Source organism: Meleagris gallopavo, chromosome 3, assembly GCF_000146605.3.
Source record: "Meleagris gallopavo isolate NT-WF06-2002-E0010 breed Aviagen turkey brand Nicholas breeding stock chromosome 3, Turkey_5.1, whole genome shotgun sequence".
In the NCBI taxonomy this organism is placed as follows: Eukaryota; Metazoa; Chordata; class Aves; order Galliformes; family Phasianidae; genus Meleagris; species Meleagris gallopavo.
This window is the reverse complement of record NC_015013.2, coordinates 41156345-41171074: the sequence shown is the minus strand read 5'-3', so window position 1 is coordinate 41171074 and position 14730 is coordinate 41156345. Positions and strand designations below refer to the sequence as shown.

At 39.0% G+C, this 14730-nt stretch overlaps 1 long non-coding RNA gene across 1 annotated transcript; it reads left to right on the top strand.

The window, feature by feature from the left end:
• Positions 1–213: 213 nt before the first annotated feature.
• On the top strand, positions 214–4867 carry LOC104910246. Its single transcript, XR_792910.3, has 3 exons — positions 214–368; positions 1229–1331; positions 2627–4867. It is a non-coding gene; the product is annotated as an uncharacterized LOC104910246 (long non-coding RNA).
• The last annotated feature ends 9863 nt before the right edge of the window (positions 4868–14730 follow it).

Sequence of the window (14730 nt, the reverse complement as noted above, 5' to 3'; positions counted from 1 at the left end):
AAAAACCACTTGAAACTTGAGAACTTCAAAGTTGAATTGGGGAGGAGGTAATCTTCTATTGTGGTTTCCTGTTTGTTTTTCTGGAGGGAGTTTGAGTTCTGTGTGTGAAGCTGCTTGTGTGGTAAATTCCTAATTTATGTACTGGGATGAATAACACATGAGGGGGAAAAAATAAAACACTTTATTTCTTAAAATGTGATCTGTTTTGTGATACTGTTTTCTCCTTGGTATTTACAGGAAGCAGAAGAAGAGGAGCAAAAATGTGCAAATGAGCTGGAATTGTTAGAGAAGCATAAACAATTGCTTGAGAGTGGTGTCAACGAGGGTCTCAGTGAAGCCACAAATGAACTGCATGATATTCAGAGACAGTAAGATCCATAATTCTGTTTGTGTTGATTTTTTTTTTTGGGGGGGGAAGAGGGAGATCATTGGATGAAGACAATTCCTCAAGTCCTAATATAAAATTCTTTGAGTGCATATACATTCTATACACTAATTTCACAAATTCACAGTTGAAGTGTTTATTTTCAACACTTAATTTAGCAAGACTGTTTGTCTACTATGTCAGCACTTCTGTTCTTTCATGTACTTTTGTTTTTATCTCCATATGATTGGGCCAGGCTATTTTCAGTGGTGCCCAGTGCCAAGACAAGAGGCAGTGGGCACAAAGTCTAGCAAAGGAGGTTTTTTTGGTTTTTGTTTTTTCTCCAATGCACCAGGAAGCATTTCTTTGCTGTCTACATGATGGAGCACTGGAACACACTGTGCAGAGAAGTTGTGCTCAATGAAATAGCTGTAACTTGAGTTGGCACAGCACTACGCTGCACCCTCCCTGTGTCCTGGTTTCAGCATAGACAGTGCCACACCAAACATAACACACCAATGTTTGGTTGTTGCTGAGCAATGGGAGTATGCTTGGGGCCAGACCAGGCTGCTTGGCAGGGCAGAACCTCCACCATGATGACACAGATTTGCCAGGTCACATGTGGGCTGCAGGTTGGACATGTCTGCTCTAAGATCCAGGCAAGTTAGTACAATATGATCCTTTTTTCTTCTAGGTCAGATGTATAAAAAAATGTTTAACAAATCTAACTTGGTTTACATTAATACTGATAGGAAAAATGATGGCTAAAGATAACAATATATGTAAGTTGATAAGGAAATTATTGTAGATGTCAAGAAGTTTAGAATTACGGACTTCACTTTCAGAATGTCTTTATTTTTTTAGATACCAAATTGTTATGCAAACAACAACAGAAGAGAGCAGGAAAGCAGGTGATAATTTGAATCGCCTCTTGGAAGTGATTACTACTCATGTAGTATCCATAGAGGTAAGATGAAGTTCAATACCCAGAATTACATCTTTCTAGACATGCCTTTGCAGTTAAGGACATGGACAAAAGAACTTTTCCCATCCAGTAAAGTATCTGTTAGTTAAATGTGGTCAACAGATCCATGTTCAAGTAGTAGGCTGGTCATGGGTGGTGTGCCACTGGTCTTGGGACCAGTGCTATTTAATCAATATGACTGTGTCATTAATAAAGACATTAATAAAGACATTATAGAGTAGACCCTTGAATCATACTAAGCTGAGTGGTGCACCTAATACAATAGAAGAAAAGGATGTGATCCAGAGGCATCTGAACAGGCTTGGGATGTAGAACTGTGGGAACCTAATGAGATTCATCGAGGCCAAATGAAAGATGCTGCACTTGAGTTGGCACCATGTCAGATGTGTGTACAGACCTGGGAGAAGAACTCACTGAGAGCGGCCCTGTGGAGAAAGGCTTTGGGGGTCCTGGTGAACAAAAAGCTGGACATGAGCCAGCCGTGTGCTCTTGCAGCCTAGAAGACCAACTGTATCCTGAGCTGTATTTAATAAAATAAAAAAAAAAGTGGTAACTAGTGGGATGATGAGGATTACTGTCCTCCTTCACTCACTTTGTGAGGGAGTACTTCATTCAAGTCTGGGGCCCCAGCACAATAAAGATGTGGAGCTGCTGGAGCAGGTCTAGAGGAGGGCTATGAAGATTATCAGGCTGCTTTGTGTTTATGGGGTAAGACGACTGAATTATAGTCATGCAATTTAGAATTGGTTCTACTGACCAGATGTCTGAGTGCTTGGTTTAAGACAGTATGGTGGTGGTTAACTGTCTCTGGTAGAACCTTGGTTGTTATTAGTCCCAAGGACAAGGTCTTCTGCACCTCATGGTATGGCCTTGGGCATAACAACCAGGCTGGGTTGGGGGCAAGGAGTGCACCATCACACCCATCCCTGGAAGCATTCAAGGCCAGACTGGATGGTGCCCTGGGCAACCCAATACAGTGGGTAGCAACCCTGCTCAAGGCAGTGATTGTGATCTTAAAGGTTCCTTCCAAACTAAGGCATTCCATGACTATGGCTGCTGTACTGAGTTTGTTGGTTTCTAGTACGTTTGCTGACAAAACATTTGTTATAAATAATCAGATGACTAAATGTTACTAGTAAATTGCTTCATCTGCTGTTTACATTCAGATAAGTGTTTAACAGAAACCATATAACCCATACAATCACTGCTATGAATGCTTCAGCAGAAACAGTACAATATGGACCACAGCTCTAACAAGCTTTCTGTAACCCTTCTAGAAATATCTCGATGAACAGAATTCGAAAATTGACAGAGATTACGAAGAATTCATGTCTGAAGATCTACTGTCAACCTTGACCAGAATTCTAGACAGTTATAAAAAGAAGGCTGAAAGCGTGTAATTATCAAAAAGCTGAAGATGAAAATTTGTGCTTATGAAGCTCCAGTGTGGTGTCTCCTAAAAGGATGGTTACTTCCTGCTTTTAGCAGCTAACTTGGTTTTAATGACATGATAATGAACTTCCTTTGCTTTACTGACACAAATATAGTAAAGGATTAAAATATTTGTAACCAAAAAAACAAAAGCTTTGCTTACTCTTCCTACTGCCAAAATACTTCTACAGAATTACATTGTCTGTGACAAGGCAATTGTGGAACAACTTAATTTCTCTTCTTCTTTATAAATAGACACCTGTGCTCTCCAGGAACATTCAGAAAGATGAGTATTGTCAGCCTTTAGTTAACAGTGGACTTAGAGATGGAACCACAAGTGTCAATATAGTTTGTGCATTCTTTAATATTTATATGTATTTAACACGAGTCATGACAGTGCGTGTCCTTCCATAGGCCTTCAGTTTATCAGCAAGACCAAATGTAAATGTCTTCCAATCTCCTGCCTGTTATCTATGAAACTGCCCAGAGACCTCTCGGGTGTGTAAAATTATTTTTCTTTTAGCAAAGCCTCTTTAGAAAGATCAGTAGTAGTTATGCAGTAATCTTGTAAATTTAGAAAATGAAAGATAGAGGCAGAATTTCATTTTCAAACTAAATGCTTACAGTACCAGATGAAAAACTTACTGTATTTCTTAAGTATGTTTATTAAATGAGCTCTAGGTATGACAATGTGAATTCTGACAATACAGCTAATTAGTTGAAGGTATAACTAGTCTCGTGTGCATTGAAATGGTCTAAAACATCTGTGTTCTTCTACTAGATCAGTAAAGCAGACCATACTGGATTTTTCTTCTTTAGGAAGATAAAAGTGGCATATGGGGAGTTCCAGTCCAAATACATTAAAGAAAACGTATCCCCGTCTCTTGTTCAATGCTACATTGTAAGCAGAGGCAGTATCTGCTTGTCTACTCTGTTATATACCTTTCGTATTCCTTAAAAAGTAGCCCTGGGTAATTTAATTTTGAATGCTGGTCAGTGATAAATGTCACTGATTCAAGTACACAACAAAGGAACTCCACTGTCTTCAAAAATGTTTAGTGGTTGATAGCTAATTAAAATAGCTCCTCAATTTGCTAATTAAAGTATTTGAATACAACACAGATCCCTTGGGTACAAATCAAAATTTAAGTTTAAACTCTGAACACAAACTGCAAATAAAACTAAATTGTGTTTAATTTTTGGCTCTTTTTGCAGAGCATACGTAAAATTCTGTTGTCCTGGATGAAGTGTGTGAATTTTCTGGCTCTTCTGAGTTTTGCTTTGTTTTCAGATACTATAATGATGGTGGTATTTAAATTTCTTTTTGCCCTTTGTTATACACTGAAAGCTTACTTTCACAACTATGACAGCTTGCTGACAAGCAGGTAGCATTTCTTCTTTTGTTCTCTCTCACCTTTACAAACTCTTACTTTTTTTTTTTTTACAATAGCCTATTCCTTTCAAATCTCAATTACTTAAAAGCCTTTTTTTTTTTTTATCCTTCTAATGTATTTATTATCTAAAGCAATACTCTCCTAATTAAGCAAAGCTATGGGAAATCCAAAACAATCACGTTCCTTTAAAATAATTGCTTATTTAGGGACTACAGTCTTCATTGGCTTCCTGATACTTGTTTGTCCCTACTTTTGTAACTGACTGTTCCCGTGTCTATTAGTATCTGCAGCCTCATTGCATGGGGCGTAGTCAGTTGACTGAGTAAACACAATTTCAAAGGACTAATGCTAACCCAATAGTAATGGGTTAAAGAATCAAGGTCAGAACGACCTTCCTTTGTATTCTGGATTGTGGCTTTTAAATAGAATATAATTACTGCTTGGATTGTGTTGTTTTGTTTTGTTTTCTTAGTTTGGTTGGATTTTTTCAACCAGAATGTAAAGTCTTAATCAAAATGTACCACTGGCACCTGCATATTCCAATAGTATGAGTAGTTTGTAATTTTGGGGGGGTATTGGTAGGGGTACAGTTCTCTCATTTATTACTAATATATCTTTTGTATAGCTTTCTTAATATGTCTCAAGGCTATGTATTTTAAACTCAATAAAATTACTTAAACATGTTTCTTTGAATCATGGAGTCTTAATGGGCAGAAACAGATCATGAAAAACAATAGATTTGTATCTCCTAGAGAGACTAGGTAGGTTCATCGTTCTCTATCAGCAGCTCAATTCCCTGTTAACTTTCTACTGTGTAAATAGAAAAAAAAAAAATTAAAACATTTATTGCAAAAGAGAAGGAATATAAATTCACCTCAACTTTTCAGAAATAGGCTTTCTTAAAGCTCTAAGGAACAGTTATTAATTACTTTAACTTCTTTACACGCCTAGGCAACCCTTTGGTTTCAGTTTTCCCAATCAGCCTTTTGTTACCTCAGGCATTAAAGGACAATATGACCTTTCACTTTTCCTTCTTTTTAGCCTGGTTATTGGAAAATAATTTGTGATACTGTAGAAGCATGACAGTGCTTGGCACATAGCTTTGTTCTCTTCCCTGAACTTTTATTTTTCAGATTTTTCATAAAATCTCTTTCCAAGCAGGATATTGTCCTGTGCTGTTTTTCTAATACTTGTATTACTCTGTGTACTTGAGTCCTTAATGGCAATTCTCATCCCTGCTATGCTTTAGACAGTAGAACTGAAAAAAATAGTATCTGTTTTTATCTTGTTTTTTTTGTTGTTATTGTTGTTGTTGTTTAATTATTGTTTTTGATAAGTAAAAGCATGAACAGCAGAAGAGGAATTCCTTCTCCACTAATAAACCAAACTCCCTGCAGCTCTGTACTTCTACTCTGTAGTAAAAAGTGTTCTTAATGTTAAGTGGCTGCAGAGGGAGAGAGATTTTTGTGGACAATAGTACTGACTACTACTTAGGTTTACTCCAGGTTGTTTGGTATGTAATCACTTTCTGAGCACAACAAAAGTGTCAGACTAAATACTGTATTTTTCTACTCTGCTCTGGGGAGCGTGCACTTATTTTAAACCTGGAAACCTCAGTATCTCCTGAGCCATTTAATCTTGCTCATTCAACAGTGGTATAGAACAGGGAATCAACCTGTTTTCCCTGTGCTTGCTCTCTCTAGATTTTTAACTGTGAAAGGGTGTCTGCATTATGAAAGCATGCATTCCACAGGTCTCCAATCATGTAGGAGTATTAGGTCTTTATTAGGTCTTCCTTGGAGTTTTATGTATTCTATGCTTGTTTAAAGTTTTTTTAGGCATCCATTCCTTTCTAAGTAGTAGCATGACTGTGAAAAACTCATACAGTCCTTAGTATCCTCGCTGGATAATAGACATGATGCCCCAAAGGGAAACGTACCAACATCATGAATACTATATTATGAGGCTGGCAGAGACTGTTCCATCAGCCTGAGAAAAACCTTGAATAATTGTGCAGGTTTATTCTTTAGAACTCAATCTGCTGGTTTGTGAAATTTTTCTGGAAGACATCCATTTGCATTAATATGAGCTAGCAGAGCAGAATCTACGTAACATTTTTCTGCCTGTTACTCAGATTGATAGATGAAAAATTTACTAGAGGAATAAAAGGCATTTGTTAAGCTATCACAGGTTAGGCACCAGCAACAATTGCAATTAGAGGAACCACACAAGGTTAGTTTTTTTTAATTCTGCTATTAATGTCAGGGCAATACTGTTACTGCTGGCATCTGATGTCTAGAAAAACCTGAATAGCCTGATTATAAAATGTTAACAGAACTGCAACTTATAAAGTCTGTAAAAATGATAGGACAAATTTCAGTCTCAGCTACATGGAAACTGTTATAAGACATTCTTAAATTTGTCTGCTTTAGAAAAGGAAAAATATTTCCTCACAGGCAGTATTCTTAATTTATTGAAATTTGAAGGCTAATCTTGCTCTACTGACCCTAACAATGTAATTCTGCATAATCAGTGATAACTGAGAATCTGCCTCTGTACTGAATTTCCTACGTGTTCAAAAACTCATTTCTTGGGTAAGTAGCTTAAATGTTTATGGTTTCACTCTTGGATCTGCAGAGTGGGTTGCTTTGTTAAATATAGAAAAAAATTAAAATCTTTTTCCCAGTTGTTTCTTTGTATTTTTGACCCTGGGAAAGTTGACTGTCTTTGCATAAACATAACGCATTTTACAAACAGTAACATCATTGTTCCACCAGAAGCTCACAGGCTTTAGACTGCCTGTGTCACTGGTCTGACCTTAGAGTACTGTAGAAACTACAGCAAATGCCACGTCAGTTGAGCTCTGTTCCCTTCTAGAGACTGGGCACTTTGGGAATCCCTGTTAGCAAGGACCTACCTATCCCAGTGTTCCTCTGAAGTGGATGCCCACTTGCAGAACGTGTGTATGTCCCTCCATTCTAAAAGTCCTTATCAGGATCTTTGTGGTAATGTGTTTTTGTGCTGTGGTCTACACGGTGTTTTCCCTAATTCATGCATGAGGTCACAACTTCAAGTGGGAGAATGTATCTGACCAGCCTTTTAGTCTAAGGAACCCTTTGAGTTAAGCTAGTATTTGAAAGCACACTAAACTATTACCTAGTTTTCACCTGTTGAAAAAGGCATCAGTTTAGCAAGACTCCAAAGCAGAAAAGACAGATGTATAAACATACTGAAATGAGCAAGATGATGTCCTCAATTTTGTTTCACTTCTCATACCAAGATTCACAGTAATTATGGGTAGAAGCTGTACTTTTTGAGACAGCCGTCAAAAAGTTTTTAAGAAGAAAATCACCAATTTGAAAGAGTAAATTGTAAGAAGAATAAACAAGGAGTCAGAGAATGGCAATTCAGCATCACTGAGGATCTGTTCCAGCAGAGACCAACTTTTCCCACCTGTCTGACTACTCAGAAGATACTCCATAGGTATTTTATCATATGTACTGAACATACAAGAGCTTAGGCTACATGCTCTTTAAATCCTAGTTATCTTCTGTGCGTGCTACAGAATAGCACATACAGTCCCGGGCTGGGCCACATACAGTCACACATACAGTCATACCTACATGTTTCTCTACCTGGCAAGAAAAGCTCCAAATAGCAAGGGAGGGGCAATGGTTTCTGTGTCATAATCTCAAAATCCAGAACATCAGGGAATGTAAAGTAGGAAGATCTGAATGATTAGATAGTCATTCACCATAACTTGGACTCCATGCTGACCCTCCTACTGGAGCTGGTGATGAAGGCACTCTCAACAGGTCAGGAGAAAGCAGTGCTTAGTTCAGAAGAAAAGGGAAGAGTGAGAAAACAATGCCAGAAGCTAGGACTATCGAAGGAGTCAAAAGGGGAAGCAGTCTTCAGGAAGAAAAGCCAACGGCAACCACCTTCATCTACAGAAAAGAAAAAGCTGCTAATCAGACCTGCAGTAGCATCAAATTGAAGTGAAAAGCATGATGTCCCATACCTTCTCTGTGGCAATGTATTTATGAAATTTTGCTGTTTTTACACATCTTGCCAGTGAAAATGACAGATTTGATCCCAGTCTTTTTGATCTATAACAGCGTGGCTGATAGGACTACTTCAGATATGGTCTTAAAAAAAAACAAAACCATGGGAAATCACTAAGATATTAATGCTTGAAGATATTCATCTTCCTTATATTTCAACAATCTTTCCACAAACTAAAAACCATCTTTTCTCCCAGTGAGTATGTCTGACAGAGTAAGAAAGCTTTTAAGATTCAGTCCACCCAATCCCTTTTCATATGAGAGGTGATTTTGGTATTCATGAGATGCAATGGATTGTAATCAAACTTTTCTTACTAACACTGCATTTTTGACTGTAGTCATTTGCCTCTGGCAGGTGAATGGTAAGAGCTTATTGCAAGTTCACCTGCCACAGCTTCCCTGGCAATGGCAAGAATTTCCTTACAGAGTTTCACGACAGTTGCAGGAACTGAGCCTTCAAGTACTTGTCTTGTGTGATGTCCCCCGCCCAAACATAGCTTTGGAAGAAGGCACAAAAGCTCTACAATGTTCAGATATGGGATGATTGTCTTCCAACTTAAACTACCTACTAAGGAATATTCGGTTAGTCTATCCTTGGACCAAAACACATTATTTGTTTGTCTCCTATGAATCATTCCACAATTCATTTTTTTCTATTTCTTGATCTCCTTTCTATTTATATGTATATTAAATCACTAAATCATTAATTCTAATTATGTGACAACATATTTCACAGTTTTGTGAAACGCTTTGTGAAAAATATATCTTCCTATCGTTTCCACATAAAACTCCACATCCCTTTAGCTTGCTTTACAAAGTGGACTGGAAGTTCCTGACCACCATTTTTTACACTAATTATTGAATTCACTTAATTCTGAAGTGAACAATCCAAGTCTTATCAGAAAAATATTTGACAACTAATAACACCCTGTAGCCTGTAGCCATCAAAGCCATTATCTTTATCTACCACTGAATTTTTAAATGAGTGTGTCATAGATGATAGGATTGTTTTGGACACAGCAGAATGAACAAATGGTTCACTGACCCATCCTCCATTCTCTATCACCACCTGTGTTGCCTCCAATTTTTCAAAAGATAATTTCTTCTATTTTCACATTGGTCAGATAACTCAGAGCCATGGACCATCTTCACAGTCTTCTTGACCAACTGGATTGCTTTTCACAAATGACACTTCAGTTGTTAGCTTTTCAAGTTATTGAGAAGTAAATAAAAAATACCAGATAGCACTTATGTAACCCACTTCATCAAATTCACCTTAACTCACTTGTTATGATGACAATTCACTGTTTATTTTTATTATCTAGTGCCTGCAGTATGTTATTTCCACACCTCAGGGGTTTTCACTAAAATGCTTTCTGTAGTGGAAAATGTCAAACATCTACAGTTTCTTGTGTTAAGATATAAAACCTTTGTTACCTTCAGGAATAGTAGTGCCTTTTGTTTGAGAATTTAGAATTTGTAGTTTTCTGCTCATAAACAATACACTGGCAGTTCAGTATCACTTAATGGACTGTGCCACAGCAACAAGCACTGCTAACAGGGCCATGCTCTTTATTCTAGCAAAGATACAGCAATTTTCATAACATTTACAAGATATTTGATAAGTAAAAATATCCAGTGCTAGAACCTAATTTGTGTTCTCTCTTAATATAAAGAAATTAGATACTTAATTTACATGAAAAAAATTACATTCTATATGCAGAGAGGAAGAAACGATAATTGCATTCTCACACACACAAAAATAACAGAAGTCTTGAGCATCACTTGAAATATCACTTGGCAACATAGAAAAGCAATTGGTTACTGCAGCGGTACTATCAATTTTGAAAATTAACATCTGATCTTTGACTTTAAAATCCAGTACACTGATGTAAGCAACATTCCTTTATCCAGCAGAGGAAGTTCTCTTCCATAGAGATTGAACATGTTTACTTTATGAAACGAACAAAATACTTCACACTGCAGAATTAAAAGATTTGCAAACGCAGGTATTCCTTAAACCAATTGTCAGATAGGCAAAATAACAAGTACCTTTTTTTTTCACACAAGTGAAATGCCTGCATTTCTGCTATAACAATTCTTCCCCCCAGTATATTTATTTTGAGGCTAGATGGAAGTATTTGCCAGTTTGCTTTTTTTTTCCCTCTATGTCCGAAGTAATTAACATTCCAAAATACAAATGCTGTCTTAAGTATAGCAAAACTCTCTAAAGTATTTTGAAAAACAAAACTTTGTTTGAGGAACTTGAAAAAGAAGTGCTTGTGAAGAGCTTGGAGAATATGCCCTATGAGGAGCAACTAAAGGAACTGGGGATATTCAGTCTGGGGAAAAGGAGGCTGAGAGGAGACCTTCTTGCTCTCTTCAAATACCTCAAAGGTGACTGCAGCAAGAGCGGGGCTGGTCTCTTCTCACTGATGATAGGTGACGAGGGGAAATTGCCTCAAGCTGCACCAGGAGAGGTTTAGTTTGGATATCAGGAAAAAATTCTTTACAGAAAGGGTGGTTAAGCACTGGAATAGGCTCCCCAGGGAGGAGGTTGAGTCACCATTCCTGGATGTGTGTTTGGATGTGGTGCTCAGGGACATGATTTAGTGGGGGTTGTTAGAGTTAGGGTAGTATGGTTAGGTTGTGGTTGGACTCACTGATCTTTAAAGTCTTTTCCAACCTGAGCGATTCTATGATTCTATGAAAAGTAACAGCGTTTCATTAAGTCATGATTTAGAAGCACTCAGAATCATACTCTACCTTTTTTATAAAACTTAAGAGACCTTTCCCTCTTTAATTGTGTAATGGACATGCTTTTTATTCTCACAAAACTCTACCATGCTGAGTTTCTCTATGCAGTAACTTGTGAAAAAAAAATCTGTATTTTAAACCTTCCTCCCCCCAGTGTAACTGCATGAAACTCAGTGCTTGCATGATGTTTTCTCTCAAATCATTCATAATTACATTTCAGAGTTTCATAGACTTTCTCTCTATGCTTTCACAAACATTTCCTTTCCAAGTTGTGAGTACTAGTTTACTTAGCAGTTGCATTCTTCCAATCACTGCTGTTTATACCTATTCAAAACAAGGAGGACAGAGCACACAAAAGGAAGTCCATGTTCCTTTAGATCATGGATGACCAACTGGGCCACACTGAGTGAAGAGGAATTGTCCTGAGCCGCATATAAAACAGATAATATAGATAATGTATATAAGTAACAAAACTTATTTTATTTTTAATTATTTTATTAAAATGTTACTAAAAAAAGAGAGCAGCAGAAGTGTAAAAGTAATGTGATACTACACCTCATTTTCATGAAACAAATGCCTCACTCTGGTTCTACGTTAGTGGCTGCAATTCCTTGTGAGATGTTGAGGTGTTCAGAAATCTTTGATGAAATTTTTACCCTTCCTGTACTTCATCCTTGATGATAGTTGTTTCAGCTGAAACAGCGCCAGTCACTCACTGATATTTGGCTGTTGCCAGGCTGGGCCACTTAGCAGGGCAGTGCTGCCACCATGATGGCACAGGCCACAATATTGGCTGTGTTACCTTATGTCATAGATCAAATGTCCAGCCATGTATGTCTTCTAGTCTCTGCATCAGTACAAGCAGTAGTACCAGACAACAAAAATGTCACTTTCATATAAAAGAAGAATACAAGTAAATAAGTTTCTACTTACTACTCTTACATATCCTTTGCCTAGACATCTTTCCAAAATTACTGCAAATGAAGAAACTCGTAAAATTGCAATGCTTAATTACAGTACTGAAAGGCCAAACTCAGAATATACGAATAACATCCAGCATGACAAAATGAACTGTAGGTACAGTAATAACACACAAAACTCAGAACATACTCAGTTTCACTGAATTAACCACATTAGAAGCACAGGACGCACTTTCCAGAAATTTGGATGCATAAATTCTGATTATTGAATTTCTTTCACTAAGTCACTTTATAAAGTGTATCTACAACAATGACCCTATCATTTACGATAGGAGGAAAAGCTATTAGCATAGGCTAGATGGAATCACAAATCACAGAATCATAGGAGTGGGAAAGGATCTCTGGAATTTATCCAGTCTAATGCTCTACTAAAGCAGGTTCCTTACACAGGGAAGCATCCAAGTGGGGTTTGAATTTCTCCAGAGAAGGAGACTCCACAGCCTTTCTGGGCAGCCTGTTCTAGTGCTCTGTCACTCTCAAAGTAAAGCTTTTCCTCACGTTCATATGCAACTAACTGCATTTCAGTTTGTGCCCATTGCCCCTTTTCCTGTCGCTGGGCACCACTGAAAAGAGCCTGACCGCATCTTCTTGACACTCACCCATTCAATATTTATAAGTATTGATGAAATCCACCCCTCAGTCTTCTCCAGGCTGAACCGCCCCAAATCTCTCAGCCTTTTCTCATTAGAAAGGCCCCTCATCATCTCTATAGCCCTTCACAGGGCTCTCTCTACAAATTCTCTCTTTCTTGAACCAAGGACCTCAGAACTGGACACAGCAATCCAGATGTGGCCTCAGCAGGGCAATGTAGAGGGGTAGGATCACTTCCCTTGACCTGCTGGCCACATTCTTGTTAATACACACAGACCCCATCGGCCTTCTTGTCCACAATGGTACACTGCTGGCTCATGGCCAACCAGTTGTCCACCAACATACTCAAGTCCTTCTCTACAAAGCTCCTTTTCAGCGTGTCAGCACCCAGCCAGCACTGATGCATGCAGTTATGCCTGACCAGGTGCAGAATTCTACATTTGCTGTTTCTGAAGCTCATCAGGTTCCTCTCTACCTAACTTTCCAGTCTGCCCAGGTCTTTCTGAATGGCAAAAGGACTTGACAGGTTCCTGACAAGTATGTTTTGGTAGTTCTGGAAAGACTATTTATTTTTTGAAATATTATTTCAACCATAGATTTTCGGCTACTATAGTATTCAAAAATGGTGCACATGCAGAAGACATTAGTGTTGCATATTCAACAATGCAAAGACTTTCATGCATTCAACATGAAGAAGAATTAAAAGCAGTTGTGGACCTTAAAACAGAAGTGAACATGAAATCCTTAATTATTTATATAATTTCTTCAATGTACCCTACTCCATAGAAACATGTAAAAAAAAAAAAAAATTAACTCTTCTCCCTAAGGAAAAAAAAAGTAAGAAAACACTAACATTTATTCAAAAAAATCTGAAGAGCTGCTTGCCAAGGGGAAATTGTCACTTCCATCTTCAACAGAAAGGCTGTTTATAAATGGGATTCCCCAGGTATTATGCTGCAGTCTCAATATCTATTATTACTGCTGATAAAATGTAGATCGCAGAGAGGGGTGGGTGCAATGAATAACACAGTTCCAGATGAAGCCCATCCCAACCCGATGAGGTTGAGAAAAGCCAGGGGCAGCCAGACAGCAAGCATCCTGAGATCTGATGCTACCTAGTGCAAAGAGGAGTACTTCTGAGAAAGCAGGAATGCTGAGTGGATGGAGGGTATCTGGAAAAAAAAAAAAGAAAAGAAAAAAAAAGTGCTTTGTAGGTACTATGATGTCTGATCCAAGGATACAAATACATAAAGCAGAATGGAGTACTGTGTGTAGGTCTGGGTTCCCAACACAGGAAAGATGTGGAGCTCTTGAAGAAAGTCCAGAGGAGAGCCACGAAGATGGCTGTAGCACCTCTTCTATGAAGAAAGGCTGAGGAAGTTGGGCTTGTTTGGTTTGGAGAGAAGGCTCTGGGAAGACCTCATTGCAGCCTTCCTGTACTTGAAGGGTGCTTACAAGCAGGAAGGGGGAGAAAGTTTTTACACAGTCTGATGGTGAGAGGACAAAGGGGAATAGCGTTAAAATAAATGAGAGGAAATTTTTCAGTCAAGAGTGGTGAGGTGCTGGCACTGCTGCCCATGTAAGCTGCGGTGCCCCATCCCTGTAGGTGCTCAAGGCCAGGTTGGATGGAGCCCTGGGCAGCTGAGCTGCTGGGTAGCAGCCCTGCCCATGGCACGGGGTGGGAATGGGTGGGCTTTGAGATGCCTTCCAGCTAAAGTGAGTCTGTAATTCTATGATAATGTTTTCGTAAGTATCTCAATACTGACTTGGCAGTTCCCAAGGCATACTAAAAGCTAATTCACTTGAGCAGGTGGCAGTGACAAGCTGATACCTCAGTGTCCATATAGCAGACGGAAAGAAACTGGATGGGCTGCGAGGGACAAGCTACAGCTGCCACGTCATGGGGACTATTAAAGGGTTTGACTGTTCATGCTAAGGAAGGTGAGCAGCCCTTTGCGCCTCAGCGCTTGAGCCCGAATGAGGACAACGGCCTCGGGTCGCTGAGCCCTGCCCTGAGGCGGCGGCGGCGGCGCCCGCAGCCTCAACAGCTGGCCAGGCAAACGGCACGCGGTGCCGGCGCCAGGACGCATGCGCGCTCAGGGGGCGGTGCCGGCACTTCGCCTCCCGCCCCGCCCCGGAAGTGGCGCAGGGCGGTCTCGTTCCG